This window comes from Hippocampus zosterae, chromosome 4 (assembly GCF_025434085.1).
Source record: "Hippocampus zosterae strain Florida chromosome 4, ASM2543408v3, whole genome shotgun sequence".
In the NCBI taxonomy this organism is placed as follows: domain Eukaryota; kingdom Metazoa; phylum Chordata; class Actinopteri; order Syngnathiformes; family Syngnathidae; genus Hippocampus; species Hippocampus zosterae.
This window is the reverse complement of record NC_067454.1, coordinates 17,101,022-17,118,616: the sequence shown is the minus strand read 5'-3', so window position 1 is coordinate 17,118,616 and position 17,595 is coordinate 17,101,022.

Here is a 17,595-nt window from a genome sequence, read left to right as displayed (position 1 = left end):
CCATTTTCTTCTTGTAGCTTGATGTTCTGCGGAATAGACATTATTTTGGACACCGAGGTGCACCATTTCTAAAATAGGGTGACAAAAGTGGACAATATTGCTCATCTTCGTAAGGGAAATGCAAGCAAATGAAGCCGCGGAGTTGGATTACAAAAGTGCAATCGGGTGGGTTAGTGTAGGCTACATTGCATGCAGGGTTTGACAAAGGTTTAACTGGACGCAGACAGCTGGTGTCGACAGATAACATAATCAGCTGATTTAAAGGATGCACTGAAGCAGTCCTCGGTGGACAGCTGGGGAGTACAGCCAGCCACCGCCAACCTTGCTGTGATACTTTGGTATACAGAGCATAAGATATACGGCTGCAGAAGACAACACTCTAAAGAGTCGTCGCCAAACTCTTGTTCTGCTTTCACTCAGGAGGGAGGTATCAAACCGTTTCTCAATCATTTGCATTGATTTCCTCCAAATTTGCTTTCTTTTGTCTGAATTACAGATACATGTGACACGGTGAGAACGAGGTGTTGATTCAGTGATACTTGAGCAGGGATGGACAACCTTGATGATGACACGCTTTATCTATTCATCCAAGACTGTGAACATGCTTCCCATAATGCCCCCACTGCGAAAGGTGAGTTATTGTTGTGAATCCAAACCCATCCGTATAATGCCATCATGCATTCAATATACAGTTTGGATTTACGAGGGCATAATGTTTCTTTTCATTACTGAATAGACTCACATTAATGATTTATAATTTATTTCAGAACTGCACAAAATGTGTACAGGTTTTAAAATACACTTACTATGGCTACAACTGATTATTTTAATCATCAATTTGTCTCCCGAATATTATGTCATTTAATCAATGGTTCTTTGTTTTTTTTTTGTTTTTTTTATCAGAACGGCATTGTGTGAAACTGACAGTGGAGAAAATGCACTTAATTTGATTGAGATGCTGAAATTCTGAGGATTTGGACAATTTTAAATAAAAAAAACAATATATATATTATATATATGAAAAATTGTCCAGATACAGAAGTGAAGTGTGAAATGTGTTTACTCCCAATTTATCCGAATAAATTTATATTTAAAGACTATTTAACGTCATTTCCCCTCTATACACAACCGACAAATATGTGGTGCACCAAGAGGCGTCCGGGATGAATGCAGGTATTTCTCCTGAGTTGCTATTTATTACTTGCAAGTGACCCCTATCATTGCTACAAATTTTGGTGCCAAGCTAGCATACGTTTTACCATGCAAGCCACCCAATAATACAATGTGTATTGAATATACCGGTATGTTAAATACAGAAATAGTACCCGTAACTGAGACTGCTCCTGATACGGTACACAATATGGTCATGAAAATACGATAATCCGGAACGAATTTTCTGCAACTTTGACATCAATCACCCTGATGAATTAGTGAATTATCGTCATATATTTATAAGTGGATGTCTTGGTGTGAGGTTTCCCTCCTGTCGTGTTTTTGATTGAGTCTCCCTCTAATGCACCATGAATTCTGATCACTGGAAGGACACTCAACCCTCACATCTTTAGATTAGCTACCTCGAGACGGAGAAGACATTTAGACTAGTGGGCACGGAACACACACACTGAATCTGCCTTGGAGAAGTATTGAGTCACTGTGAACTTTATAGTTTGTTATAAACCCGGTTGCAGTGCATCTTCACTGAATGAGCACACTGTATGCCGCTCAGCAAACCAATGGGCCCCCCTGTTGCTTGTGCTTTGCTGCTTGCTCTGAAGTGAGATTGCTTGGTTGCTGTGTGTTCATTGTTAATAGCAAGTCTTAGTGTGGGAAGCTTGACTGGTCAATGTTCAAAGACGATCGTTTGCTGTTATAGGAATAGACATTATCCTGTTATGTGAGGAGTGGAATATGAACCCAGAAGCAGACAGGAGGCAAAAGTATTTATATGCAAAAATTCAAAGTAAAAAAAACAGAGAGCAGGTCTGGACGTGGCATGGCATAGAAGGCTTAACGTTCTGACGATGTGTAACTGAGTAACTCAAGCTTACAGCTACAACAACAAGGCCAGCATTGTGTGACTAAATAAAGGACCAAAGTAACAAACAACATCAACGGAACAAAGAGCGAAACTCTCACAGTCTCAACAGTACCGAAGTGGACCCGTCCGGTGCCTGGCTTGTGAGGGAACTCACAGTAGAAGTTCCAGAAGATGGAAGGGCTGAGGATGAGGGCTCTAAAGACCCAGGAACGTTCCCCAGAGCAGTACCCCATCCCGGTCAGCTAAATACTGAAAACCCCGACCACAGCGACGTACATCCAAAATTTTGCAGACAGTGACGGCGGGGTGACCAGTGGAGGAGGAGGGGGCTAGAGGAGCGAGACATGAAAAGTGGGGTGGACTGGAGGGAGGCCGGGAGCTTAAGACGGACGGCGGAAGGGTTAATGACCCTCTCAATTTCAAAAGGCCCAATGAACCTGGGGGCTAGCTTATGGGAATCAGTCTGGAGGAGAAGGTCACAGGCAGACAGCCAAACCATTTGCCCCAGGTGATTGTCCGGCATCATGCAGCTCCACCCTCTTGTGAGGGAGGACAAGACCCAGTTCTTTCATTCAAGCAAGCATGAGCACATAAGGACTTTCTAAATTAATGAAGACATTCAAATAAACAATGTTAGACCCAAGCAATTGCATTTGGCAAAATAGTTGTTTAGGAAGTGGCCGCATTGGTTTATGTCATGTGTTTGTTCGAAGTGGTCTGGGAACAGCGAATGGCTGCCCTTGTCATTTTCCAATCCGATACTAAGTCTAATTACCGGAAATATAGTGAAAAACATACACACACACAACTAAAACAGGAAGCAATGTTTGTCGAAATGTTCAGCTCATCTGTTTAGAGTAGAATTTGTAAGTGCACATTAGACACACAAAAAGTAACAAACAACATCAAGGGAACAAAGAGCAAAACTGTCAAAGTCTCAACAGTACCGAAGTGGACCCGTCTGGTGCATGGTCACTGAAAATGTATATTCTCAATATTCTCAATTGTCTTAGCAACATGGGGATCATATCCTAAAATTAAAGCGTTTTATTTTTTTTCAGCGCAAGACTCGTAATTACAATTATGGCTCCTCCAATTGAAAACTCAACACATTCAGTGGATATAAAATGTTAACACAAAATTTAATTTTTGTAATCTTAGTTTCTTCATATCACAAAAACCTGACATTTATTTAGGCATGTGTAATTTTTTTTTGTCCAGTGTACATACAAAGCATAATGATAAAGAACGATGAATCAGATAAGCACTAATAATGTGTTATTAACATGAATCCATGTTCTGTGAATGAATCCATTCTGTGATTTTCCAAGAAAACAGGTTTTCTGTATGTGCCTGTCAACCAGGAAAAGCTTACAATACATTGAAATACACGTGTGCTGTATTTTGAAATTATAATAAACCAATGTTCTATGCAGCATTTAGCTTTTTTTTTTTTTTTTTTTGGATGGCAACAGTAGCACTTTTAACACTCTTTTTCATGACACCTCCCCAGCTGTTGTTTAACTCTTTATCCGCATGAAAGCAAAAGCAATCTTGAAAGCATCAATTTCCCGTGATGAATTGACCGTATAACTTGGAGTAATGATCCCATGTCTCCGTTGTATGGAAATTTGGTCTCATTACAATAATTTTGCCTGATCCACTCGCTAGCCAATATTAAGCGCAAGGGCCTACAGACATCGGTTGCATTATTGTGCTATACATCACAAAGTGCATTAGGCTAATAAAAGCTGTCAACAATGAGAGCAGAAAGTTTGTTCGCGTGGTTTGCTGGGTTCATACATCTTTTCACAAAGACCGACTGCATGTGTCAACCAATTTTCTTCTTCGCCAATAGCCTACAGATAGAGGATGGATATTGGAGCTTTCTGTAATCGACGCTAATGCTGATGAAGATTTTAGTAGACAATTCTGTAATGCACAACGTTGAGTTGAACTATTTATGAAGTTGAACTGCACATCTTGATCTACTGAGCAGTTAGGCAAACCTTACAAGCAGAAAAGACCACGGTAACTGGAGATGGTAAACTAAATATACAGAAAGGGAATTAAATCAAATCGGCTCCAGACTTTGCAGTGTCGTGTTGTCATAACACAATGACACCAATTTGAAAGGATGACATTCAGTCTTACCCCCTTCCTGAGCTTCCGATATGATTCCAAACTAAGCTAAAACTTTGCATAAAACACAGCTTTTGATAGCATCATTTTTATTTAATTTTTTTAATCACCAATTTTAGATGTGGGAAATATGGATCTCATTTTCCTGTAACTGACGTTCCTTGATGGAGACAAAGAGCAAACCCATATGGCCGGCAAATGGACTGTCCTCCCTGTTCTGAAGAACAAATGCAGAACAGAACTCACAGAGTGTAAGGTAATCGTTTAGCAGACTGCACGTCCAAGTGAATGCGTGGCGCTGAGACCCTTCTTTTTCACTGAGCTTCGAGCTCTGGAGATGGTTTGATGGATCCTGCAACAATCAATTACAATACATTCCCCACCCTGTCTTGGCACTAATAGCTCCTGTCTGTGCACATGGCGAATCATGCCCAGTAAATATACACTGTTTTCCTTTTAAATGTCTTATAATATGCATGGGGAACACAGAGACACACTAGCATGGAGAGGTTGAGCATCAACACTCAAGAAGCAATTCAGGCGAGTTTTTCTGTCAAAGAAATGAGAATGGAGCCATTTGTGGCTTTCCTCCCATTAGCCAGATTGAATTACTGTGTTTTACTTTTAAGAGCCATCTGTTCTGCTTTAAGTCATATTTCTAAATTTGCCATGTTGTGTGTAAAGAGCTTCTCTGATGGGTGGCAACAGCGGAGGCTTGAGATAAAAAGGGCATGTGGGAGGGGGGGGCGGGGGGTGGAGTCTAATTGGGACGGGCAAATGTTTCCTGGTCAAGTCATACGTTTGCAGGTAAAATCCCATTTGAAGATTTGAATGACAACCTTTAAATGAATGCATTCATTGTTTGTGTTTGTTTCTCTGGATATATTCATGGATCGTATTTGTGGTGCACCGAGGATGAGGTTAGATGTCGTGATTGATGACTTATACTGGGATGCTATTTCACTTGTGATTGAAACAGCACAATTGTCAAATACATTCACAGTCTGACAAAATTGAACACTTTTGGCGGACTGTATTGATGGTCGTTTGTCTGTCAGGCCACTTTCGGGTTCTTAGAGGATGCATTAGTGCATTTTTGAATATGATATTGGTATATAAAATAACTCGCATAACAGATGTGACTGCTCTAAAATCTATTCCTAAATGAAAAGACTGAAGTACTTTTGTATCATTAACCATAACATGCAACTTGCAATGACCAATATAGTACCGTATTTTCCGCACCATAAGGCAGACCTAAAAGCATTCAATTTCCTCAAAAGCTGTCAGTGTGCATTATATATGGCATTACAGTCTCTTTATATTCTCCATTGAATCGTTTCCCTGTAAGTGTGCTTGTGCCACCTAGAGGCGATTATTATCAAGAACCAATTGTAACCTAAATGGGTTCTGCCCGACACTAATTGACATGTGCATTCGCCAACACACACTCAAACAGACAACTACTGTGTCAGCTTTGCGCAGCCATTATGAAATGAAGATAATACCAAAAACATAGTTAAGTACCGATCAAACGAAGGAAGGAGGAGACAGGCAAGACTTCTAAGCAGCCCACGAGATTTGTGTGCATTTTTGTTGAATGAATTGTCGTCATAGCTTTTGTCTTTCATGTACTGTTTTGTCATGCCATTTGTATTTACGTTTCATGTCCGTGTTTCTGACCAGTTCTCGTGGCTTTGTTATAGTATAGCTGCAGCAGTTGTGAAGGCTCAATGTAAATAAAGCTGCATTGTATTCCCTTTAGTGTAGCTCCATCTAGTGGATGCGTAGCGCAACCGCAGCCACTATTGTAGCTTCTATGCACCTTATAATGCGCCCAATATATGAAAACAGTTTAAAATTAGGTCATTTATTCTAAGTGCGCCTTATAATCCGAAGCGCCTTATAGAGCAGAAAATACGGTAAACTATAGAACACTCAGTCGCTGTTATTGACGGCTAAAGAAGTCAAACATCCCTTTTAACTGGGCGGGCTGGCAGGAACTGAATTTTTAAGATCTAGTCTCGTCTAAATGATACGTGGTGAGTACTTGGGTAAGTGCATAATGCATAGGTGCAGTCAGTCACTCAGTCTCGGTCTCTGTGCAATGGCGTTTTGGTAGAGTGTAAGGAGGAATCGTTTATGGAGCTATTTTCCATCCATCTATTATCTACCGCTTATCCGGGGCCGGGTCGCGGGGGCAACAGCTTTAGCAGGGAAGCCCAGACTTCCCTCTCCCTAGCTACTTCTTCCAGCTCTCCCCGGGGGATCCCGAGTCGTTCCCAGGCAAGCTGGGTGACATAGTCTCTCCAGCGTGTCCTGGGTCTTCCTCGGGGTCTCCTCCCGGTGGGACATGACCGGAACACCTCACCGGGGAGGCGCTCAGGAGGCATCCGAATCAGATGCCCAAGCCACCTCATCTGGCTCCTCTCGATGTGGAGGAGAAGCGGCTCGACTCTGAGCCCCTCCCGGATGACTGAGCTTCTCACCTTATCTCTAAGGGAGAGCCCGGACACCCTGCAGAGAAAACTCATTTCAGCCGCTTGTATCCGGGATCTCGTTCTTTCGGTCACGACCCATAGCTCGTGACCATAGGTGAGGGTTGGGACGTAGATCGACCGGTAAATTGAGAGCTTCGCCCTTTGGCTCAGCTCCTTCTTCACCACGACAGACCGATACAACGTCCGCATCACAGCAGACGCTGCACCGATCCGCCTGTCGATCTCTCGCTCCCTCCTGCCCTCACTCGTGAACAAGACCCCAAGATACTTAAACTCCTCCACTTGGGGCAAGATCTCCCCCCCGACCCGGAGTAGGCATTCCACCCTTTTCCGACTGAGGACCATGGTTTCAGATTCGGAGGTGCTGATTTTCATCCCAACCGCTTCACATTCGGCCGTAAAACGCTCCACTGCGAGTTGGAGAGCCCTGTTTGAAGGAGCCAACAGCACCACATCATCTGCAAAAAGCAGGGATGTAATACTGAGGCCCCCAAAACGGACCCCCTCAACGCTTCGGCTGCGCCTAGAAATTCTGCCCATAAAGGTTATGAACAGAATCGGCGACAAACGGCAGCCTTGGCGGAGTCCTACCCCCACTGGAAACGATTCCGACTTACTGCCGGCAATGCGAACCAAACTCTGACATCGGTGGTATAGTGACCGAACAGCCCGTATCAGGGGGTTCGGTACCCTATACCCACGAAGCACCTCCCCGAGGGACACGGTCAAACGCCTTCTCCAAGTCCACAAAACACATGTAGACTGGTTGGGCGAATTCCCACATACCCTCAAGGACCCTGCTGAGGGTGTAGAGCAGGTCCACTGTTCCACGGCCGGGACGAAAACCACACTGCTCCTCCTCAATCTGAGGCTCGACTTCCTGACGGACCCTCCTCTCCAGCACCCCTGAATAGACCTTACCAGGGAGGCTGAGGAGTGTGATCCCTCTATAGTTGGAACACACCCTCCGGTCCCCCTTTTTAAAAAGAGGGACTACCACCCCGGTCTGCCAATCCAGAGGCACTCTCCCTGTTGAACATGCGATGTTGCAGAGGCGTGTCAACCAGGACAGCCCCACAACATCCAGAGCCTTAAGGAACTCCGGGCGGATCTCATCCACCCCTGGGGCCTTGCCACCGAGGAGCTTTTTAACCCCATCAGTGACTTCAACCACAGAGATAGGAGAGCCCACCTCAGAGTCCCCAGGCTCTGCTTCCTCCAAGGAAGGCGTGTTGGTGGAGTTGAGGAGGTCTTCGAAGTACTCTGCCCACCGGTTCACAACGTCCCGAGTCGAAGTCCGCAGCGCCCCATCCCCACTGTACACAGTGTTAGTGGTGCACTGCTTCCCCTTCCTGAGACGTCGGATGGTGGACCAGAATTTCCTCGAAGCCGTCCGGAAGTCGGCTTCCATGGCCTCACCGAACTCTTCCAACGCTCGGGTTTTTGCCTCGGCGACCACCGAAGCCGCGGTCCGCTTGGGCAGTCGATAATCGTCAGCTGCCTCTGGGGTCCCACAGGCCATAAAGGCTCGATAGGACTCCTTCTTCAGCTTGACGGCATCCCTTACTGCTGGTGTCCACCAGCGAGTACGGGGATTGCCGCCACAACAGGCACCAACCACCTTACGGCCACAACTCAGATTGGCCGCCTCAACAATAGAGGCACGGAACATGGTCCCCCGCCTCCCCCAGAACATGGGAAAAGCTCTGTCGGAGCTGGGAGTTGAAACTCCTTCTGATAGGGGATTCCGCCAGACGCTCCCAACAAACCCTCACTATACGTTTGGGTCTGCCAGGACGGACCGGCATCTTCCCCCACCATTTTAGCTTCAAACAGAGAAAAGTTTTGGGATGTTTGAGGAAAAAAAGTAGAGCGTTACAGCAACACAACAAACATTGTGAAAATGTCATCAGGCGCCGACAGGTATGGCAGCCTCGGTCACACGCTCCCTAGTATTATCCCTGTTTTTGTCATTTTCGTTTGTTTTTGGCGACCCTGAGCGGCTTACTTACACGAGGGAAAAGTTGCTGCGCATTGGAGAGTCTACGCTCGGTCTTTTTTCACCAGCACACGAAAATCCACAAGGTTTTTCGGAGCTAATCGCGAGCGGAGCGGCTGCGCTGTACGGAGCATGGAGACGCCGCCGGAGGAGGGGGAAGCGAGCCGGCGTGCTCGTCAAGCTCAGGCAGCGCGGATTTCGAACCCCGCTCCCATCGATCCATCTTGCTAATCTACGATCTCTGCCAAACAAGATGGATGAACTTCTTCTCCTCACAAAGACCAACAAAACATTTGCACGTTCTGCTGCGCTCTGCTTCACTGAAACCTGGCTCAGTGACCGCCATCCAGATCCCGCGCTACATCTACCCGGCTTCCGCCTTCTCCGAGCCGACCGCGACACGGAGCTATCGGGGAAATCGAAAGGTGGTGGGATTTGCTTCTATATCAACGAAGAATGGTGCACTGATGTCACGAAGCTCGACGCAGACTGCAGCCCGGACCTGGAGTCGCTGTCTTTAAACTGCAAGCCATTCTACTCGCCACGTGAGTTCACCTCCTTTTTACTAGTCGGTGTTTACATTGCGCCACAAGCTAACGCTAACACGGCGATACAAACGCTAGCCGAACAAGTAAACAAACTCGAACTAAAATACCCAGAGTCACCCCTGATCATTTTGGGCGATTTTAATAGAGCACATCTTAACCGTGAACTTCCCAGATATAAGCAGCACATAGACTGTTTCACCAGAGAAGGCAACATTCTAGATCACTGCTATACAACAATCAAAAATGCATACCGATCGGTCGCCCGCGCAACATTGGGTCTTTCTGACCACAATTTAATCCACTTAATACCTACATACAGACAGAAACTCAAATGTGTTAAACCGGTTGTTAAGACTGTGAAAAAATGGACAGATGAAGCAAAGCTAGCTCTACAAGAATGCTTAGACTGCACTGATTGGGGCGTCTTTGAAACTTCAACGGGCACACTGGATGAATACACAGACACTGTAACATCATACATCAGTTTCTGTGAGGACATGTGTGTACCAACGAAGTCGTTCTGCTCCTTCAACAATAACAAGCCATGGTTTACTCCCAAACTCAGGCAACTCAGGAAAGAGAAAGAGGCCGCATTTAGAAGTGGAGATCGGGCACTGTACAAACATGCCCGAAACCAATTGACAAAGGAAATTAACATCGCAAAGAGAAGCTATGCAGAGAGGCTGAAAAACCAGTTCTCTGCTAACGACTCTGCATCTGTATGGAATGGCCTGAAAGCAATCACTAACTATAGAATGCCATCCCCCCAAACAGTGAACAATAAGGGTCTTGCTAATGAACTAAACATGTTTTTCTGCCGATTTGAAAAGGACACCCCCATTTCCCACACACACACACCTCTACCAGAAACCACTCTACCTAGCCCCCCACCCTCTTTTTCTCCACTACAGATCCACGAACAGGACGTGAGACGGCTCTTCAAGCAGCAAAAGATCAAGAAAGCTCCGGGGCCCGACAAAGTGTCCCCCTCCTGCCTGAAAGTCTGCGCTGACCAGCTGGCTCCGGTCTTCACACAAATCTTCAACAGATCCCTGGAGCTGTGTGAGGTCCCATCCTGCTTCAAACAGTCTACCATCATCCCAGTTCCCAAGAAATCGGCAACATCGGAACTGAACGACTACAGGCCTGTCGCCCTGACGTCTGTGGTCATGAAGTCCTTTGAACGCCTTGTGCTGAATCACCTAAAGAACGTCACTGGACCCCTGCTGGACCCTCTCCAGTTTGCCTACCGGGCAAACAGGTCTGTGGAAGACGCAGTCAACATAGGTCTGCACTACATCCTCGAGCACCTCGACAGCACAGGGACCTACGCAAGGATTCTGTTTGTGGATTTCAGCTCTGCGTTCAACACCATCATCCCGGAACTCCTCACCCCCAAACTACTCCACCTCGGTGTGTCCCCTACGATCTGCCAGTGGATCCTCAGCTTCCTGACGGGACGGACACAACAGGTGAGACTCGGAGCAACAACATCATCAATACGCACTACCAGCACTGGTGCCCCACAGGGATGTGTCCTCTCGCCACTGCTCTTCTCTCTCTACACAAACGATTGCACCTCAACAGATCCAGCTGTCAAACTCATAAAGTTCGCAGACGACACCACGGTCATCGGTCTCATCAAAGACGGCGACGAGTCTGCGTACCGCCAACAAGTGGAGCAGCTGGAGCTTTGGTGCGGCCGACACAACCTCGGGCTGAACACGCTCAAAACTGTAGAGATGATCGTGGACTTCAGGAAACATTCTTCTCCTCAGTTGCCCCTCACACTATCCAACTGTGTCAAACGTCGAGACCTTCAAGTTCCTGGGAATCACAGTCTCCCAGGACATGAAGTGGGAAGTCAACACCATCTCCATCCTGAAAAGGGCCCGGCAGCGGATGTACTTCCTGAGGCTGCTGAGGAAGCATGGCCTGCCACAGGAGGTGCTACGACAGTTCTACACGGCAGTCATCGAATCAATCCTGTGTTCTTCCATCACGGTTTGGTTTGGGGCCGCCACAAAAAAGGACAAAATCCGACTTCAACGGACAGTTAGGACGGCAGAAAAAATCGTTGGCACCGCCCTACCCACTCTTGAGGACTTGCACACTGCAAGAATCAAGAAAAGGGCACGGAAAATCCTCCTGGATCCCCCGCACCCTGCCCACCACCTTTTTCAGCCACTCCCCTCAGGCAGACGCTACAGATCTATGCGCACCAAATCCAGTAGACACTTAAACAGCTTCTTCCCTCTAGCCATTAACTCCTTAAACAGTCACTGACAGTCACTCTTCTTGCACCACAAAATGGTACTTCAAAACTAGTGGTTACTCTAAAATGGTTCAATGATTTTGTTGTTTACGATGATACTAGTGCAGCGTGTTATACCGGAGACAAATTCCTTGTGTGTTCTACATACTTGGCCAATAAAAATGATTCTGATTCTGATTCTGATGTGTGCTTCCTCTGAGTCTCAACCCTGCACGATCCCCGCAGGTGGCGACTTGTGGGTCATTATGTCCATAATGCGAGCCGAGCCGAGCTTGTAAATCAAGCCGCTGAGATACCGGTCCAAAGCAGCATTGTGTTCATCGTAAGGCCAGCGTTCTCCATATGGGTTTAACTGGCAATTGAGCACCATGTTTGCTCAACTCCTTGGTCCCACTTGTTCTCCAAAGTGTATTTCGTGTCATCAAAAAAAAAACTTCAGGCGCTGCTTCTTTCACATCAAAAGTAGAATCCGTTGTTTCGGGATTAACATTATCCATTCAATGTCGCTGTGTGTATACATCATTGGTCAGTGTCGTCCAAAGTTGACACACATGGTTGTCTGGTGACGTGTTCCATGAACATGGTGGCCAGCTACAACATATTGAAATTTGTTTTTAAAGTTATTACATCTACGAAGTACATGAAAATGAATTAATTGATCAAATTCATTCCAGACAAAATATAAACTTTTGATTTCTGCAAGTGGCGTACGTATGTGAAGTATCCCCTTAATAAAAGATGGAATCAGACGAGGAGATTACCGTGTCGTTCCTTTGCTGCTGCAGGCAAAAACTATCCAGGTATAGAGTGAGAAATGTGGAGCATTAGCGGCCCTAAGCTGTTGCAATTGTTTGAACTCATAAATAGTTATGAAACGAAGTAAGAAAATCAATTCGTGCTTCAACAAATACTGGAGCTGCCTGAGCTAAATTTGGAGTAATAGTATGCGTATCACTGACATAATCCTACACTGGCATAAGTATACTGTAAATATGTTTTGCCATTAAACTACTGTTTACAACCTTTTGACTCATGTTGTCAATGTATGTTCCTCTACTAATTTGAATCAGCTACATTTGTTTTCTTTGCTTTTGGTTGTGTTGCCTTGTGTTTGAAATCTGCTATATACTGTAAATACATTTGCCTTGCCTTGTACAATTATTGTGGCATTCATTTCATTCATCAAACACTGACAATTTCAATTTAAACCACCCAGTATTATAGAACTATATAGTGTCTGACCGCAACCACAATATAGTTTCGAATGTATTAAACAAATAAACAATAACCAAATACATTACTCTGATGTCTAAAATTCTATATGATGCCATGATTTTAAGTGTACTACTTTTATTAGAATTACCAGATACAGGTGTACTTTCATAAGGTATTGCTATCATCAACACCAAAATGAATTTTACTCAAAATTGAAAGTGAAAGAACTCGATGGAAGTAGACATCACTAAAAATACTGCCTTGTTACTCACAATGTTGAAAAATGTTTGAGCACGTTATTTATATTGGTTTGTCAGTTGATATTTGCAGGCCACTTCCCAGTTCGCAGAGGATAACATAAGATGATGGTCCTTCATCAATTTTAGTTCTGGGTACCGGCAAATGTTCCATCGTGACTCTCGTGAGAACATGAGACAATGAATTCCTTGAACAAACGTGGAAAAGATCACGGCAGGACAACAGGGCACTTCCTGCTTGTTGTGAATCGGCGCAAAAAAAATAAATGGACTTGAATCTGTTTAAACTCAGAGATAGATAATTACATCTTCCTGGCTTTATCACAGATGGAGTGATTATATAAAGCTGTTCATCTCAGCGACACTCGTTCTGACAGAAACGTGTTCCTTTTTTGTTCAAATAGCAACGAATACATTGATGTGTAGATAGCAGGAGAGACTTGGTGAGAGAGATAAAGGAGGGATGCGGTTGCCTCAAAAGATGAAGTATATGGGAGATGAGATCTCACAGAAATGCAGTATGAAGAGATTATATTTCAAACGGCCAACAGAATTAATTACTTTGTTTCATCGTGTATTAGGGCTGGATCGAAGAACTTTTACATATTAATTAGACGACTGTCAGATTCTTGAAGTAGGACGTGTGAAGACATTGCAAAGTCTTTTAGGATGGTACAAGCACGGCCCCCCAACCCACACCGCTCCAAAGGAAAATGGATGTCAGATGTAATTATTGTCATACCAGAGAGTATTTACTCATACTGATGTGATTCAACATGAAAAAACATGATTTATGCCATTGTATTCCTTCCACGTTTCTCCAATGGTCCATTCCAACTTCAACATCTTCACTTCAATCGAGACATCTGGGCACGTATTTTCCACATTGCTAATATTCCCACTTTTCTAGAAATTTCCCCACACTGCCTAGCCCAATACCCCTACAGCTCCCCAACGCCCCCCCTCCAAAATAAATAACTAAAGTGAATGGCAAATTTTAAAAAATAACATCTTTACGATTCCAAATTCAAACCATCCATCTCATTCAAAACATACTGGAATGTGAATTATTTCCTACTCTTTCCAAATTCCACACTACTCAAAATTCCCAAAGTAAAACAATTACCGGATTTTCCGCACTATAAGGCGCATCGAAAAGTCTTCCATTTTCTCAAAAGCTCACAGCGTGCCTTAAAATCCGGTGCGTCTTGTGTATGGTCATTACGGTAATATGTCGACCTCAAGATGGATCCTTGCTGGAGACAAGCTTACAATGTTATAACTTGCTGTTGGTTCAGTGAACTGTGTCGCTGCTTTATTTTTTGTCGAAGCTCCGAAAAAAGGAGAGCTGTGGTGGTGGTTTTTTTTTCTAAACACACACTTCATTAATAACTTACATAACTTCAGTCTCAACAAATACAGGTACGTCTTTGTCCGTCTCCTGCCTTCTCTTCTTCTGTTCGACTCGAGAGCCGTTCACGACCGCCTCAGAAAAACGTAAATTAACGATTCCTTCAATGAAACTACGAAAATGGAAAATAATGCATAAAACCAGAAACTGAAGCGAGGAAATCACAAAATAAATTCTATAGCACCCCTACATCATTTATTTTATGATTTCCTAGCTCCAACAGAACGATCAGATGTCAGTAAAATGTAGGAGACTGGACTATCTCAGAAGTGTTTTTTATTCATTCCTTTGTTGTGTACTGTTTTCACAAACGAGGAAATGCCAAAATAAATGAAGGGTTCGGTGAATGTGCATATGAATTGGTTGTGTTAGTTGCCTCTAACAAGGTTAAGAACCACTGTTCTAAATATTTCCTCTTAATGGGGGAGCTTTAAAAATCAGCCACCTGTGGCCCCCGATCTTGTACCTATAACTTGATTTTTTTTTTTTTTTTGTGATATGTCTACTGTCTGAAAAATTACAAAAATGCTCATCCCCCATGATCACAAACAAAAGCAGAGTGAAGGGATGTTAAGCAACTGAGAGAATTTGGAAACAATGCAAAATTAGCAACATTTCTCAACGGGTGTGTGTATCACATTTTTTTGATTTTTTTTTAACTCATTGTAGCCTATATTCCTAATAATAGATATTCAAAACAATAACATTTCATGTCACAGTAACACTATTTTGAATAAACAGCAGCTATAATAAACTGATACCAATGTAGCGGCAGCCTTCGTTTACAGTGCTAATGCTAGCTTAGTATTACAAGTGCAATAGTGTTTGACTAATTATGATTATGCACTTTCCTAAGAGCATGCTATTATGAATGGCAGTGTTTGAGAAAGGTGCTGGTGCACATGAGTGAGGGGTGCAGCTTTGGTCAGAGCCTCGAGAGTAGGGAGGCATTAATGGAGTGAGGCTACTTTCAAATGATTTTTTAACAATGAAACCTCATCCTTAAAATGTTTCCAAATGTACTGAACTGATCTGAAGTGATCTTGAAGTGGACTGCATTTACTTTGGATGTGGAAGCTACTCATGTTCGGTGTGCTATACTAAGGCACGCATCCCAATGGCAAGAACTATTAATGCAGGAGCCGGAACCAACCCCCCACACCCCAACCTTCTACTTCCTGTTCGATTTTGAAATAAATCCTTCATGCGCATCAAGTCAGGACAAGAATAAGGCTTTTAATTTAATCACTGCTTTCAGGCATCCATTTCTGTCATGTCACGTTCTTTCCACTTTTCAATTTGAGATGCGGGCACTCTGCGGCGGTGGTCAGAAGATCTCCTGGTCCGCCATGCCGTTACAAAGTTGGAGGCATGTGCTTTTCAGAGGCAAACAATTTTCCCGCCGGCACAAAGAATCCCGAACAACCTCTTTGAGCCCAGCAGGCCTTGCACTGTCACACAGTCACGCCAATGAAATGAATGGTCCACAGACTACTCCATTATTTCTATATACCAGCCTTCCATGGCAGACTAAAGGCCTATTATTTGAAGGACCGCGGCCATAGGAACTTATTACACGTGCGACCTTTTAAAGCCTTTCACTGTGATGGATCTCAGGTGAGAAATTACTGGAATCAATTTTTATCTGAAAGCTTGATGCTTGCTTACTGGCCCAGCCTTGTGTGAAAGAGAAAAAAAATGAGCAAGAGAGAAGCGAAAGAAAGAGAGAGAGGATCGAGCGAGAGACATCCCCTTGACTACTGGAAATGGGCAACATTTGAAGGGAACCCAAATGCCTTTGTATCCTTTGCTCCCAGACTTTGAAATGGATGGCTTGAGGACGTGCTGTATAGTATTGTGCTTCATCAAGGTAGAAATATAAAGACAAAGCTTCACATCAAACAGAGCATCCCACTTTGTGAGCTATTGAATTTGTTAAAAACACAGATGGCAGGCTGCCGCAATTAATTCATCATATATGAGGCAGCCTTGCAAGCAAAAAGTAAAGCAGTCCAACAGAGATAATTTGCCACCAGAATAATTGCTCGGTGTGACTATTGCCAATTTTGGACTCACTCTAATGTACTTCACTTGAACAATGCTTTTTCCAAGTCCATTTTTTTAAACAATTACCTTTATGAGATTGACTGAGCACGGAGTACAATGAGCTCAATCATCCTCATTATGCCTGAGACACATCAGTATGTTTCACTCAAGACCTCAAAGAAACTGTTGTAAAAAATATCAAATATTTGTCCATCTCTTTGCAGGCAACTCAGCATAAATTGGTGGATTCTGTATGTTTCCTATCCCAAAAAGGTCAAATAAATCCATTACTTACACTTACTTGCCAGCTAGCTGGTAAGTAAGCGTATGGACTTGTTTACAGATGTTTAACTAAGAAAAAAACAAAATGATATATACTGTATACACACACACACACGGGGTATTCAGATTGAAAACTCCAAATTGTCCCTAGGTGTGACTGTGAGCCCGGATGGTTGTTTGTCTCTGTGTGCCCTGCGATTGCCTGGCAACCGGTTCACGGTGTCCCCCGCCTACTGCTCGAACACAGCTGGCAGTGTTCGAGCAGTAGTTGCTGGTTGGCATATTAGGGAGTTCGAACTCCATTTTTGGTGCTACGACTTCAGACCGGGGTCACTGAGACGGCGCAATGCTTTGCCTCCAGCAAGGCCCCCCACCCCCACCCCCAACCCTTGTGAGGATAAGTGGATTGGAAAATGAATGAATGATCGACTATAACATTTGTCCTCAATACAATCAAGGGCAAACCAACAAAAATCTCTCACCTCTGCATTTTCTCCTTTGGTGAAAGTAAAAACACATGTGCCACATCAATCAGTGTCCTAACAAACATTCTCATCATTCACGCAAGACAAGAAATTGTGTGATGTCAATGCACATTTTCTACTCTAGTTCAGAATTATGAACTAAAAGGTTTCAAAATACTCAAAGGAGGCAGTGAATGAAATCAAAATGGAACAATGATGAACACAACTTCTTGCAAGCTTTAGATTTTGTGACTGTTGAACTTGTGACTGTCTATCAGGCTATTTTTGTACAAGAGTGTGTCGTTAAAAACACAATGGTGATAAAAAGCCTGTAATGTCTGACCAAGAAAAAATGGACAGATTAAAACATTTAAAAAGGCAAAAGTCTTGAATTGGTCACTAAAGTAAAATTTAGTA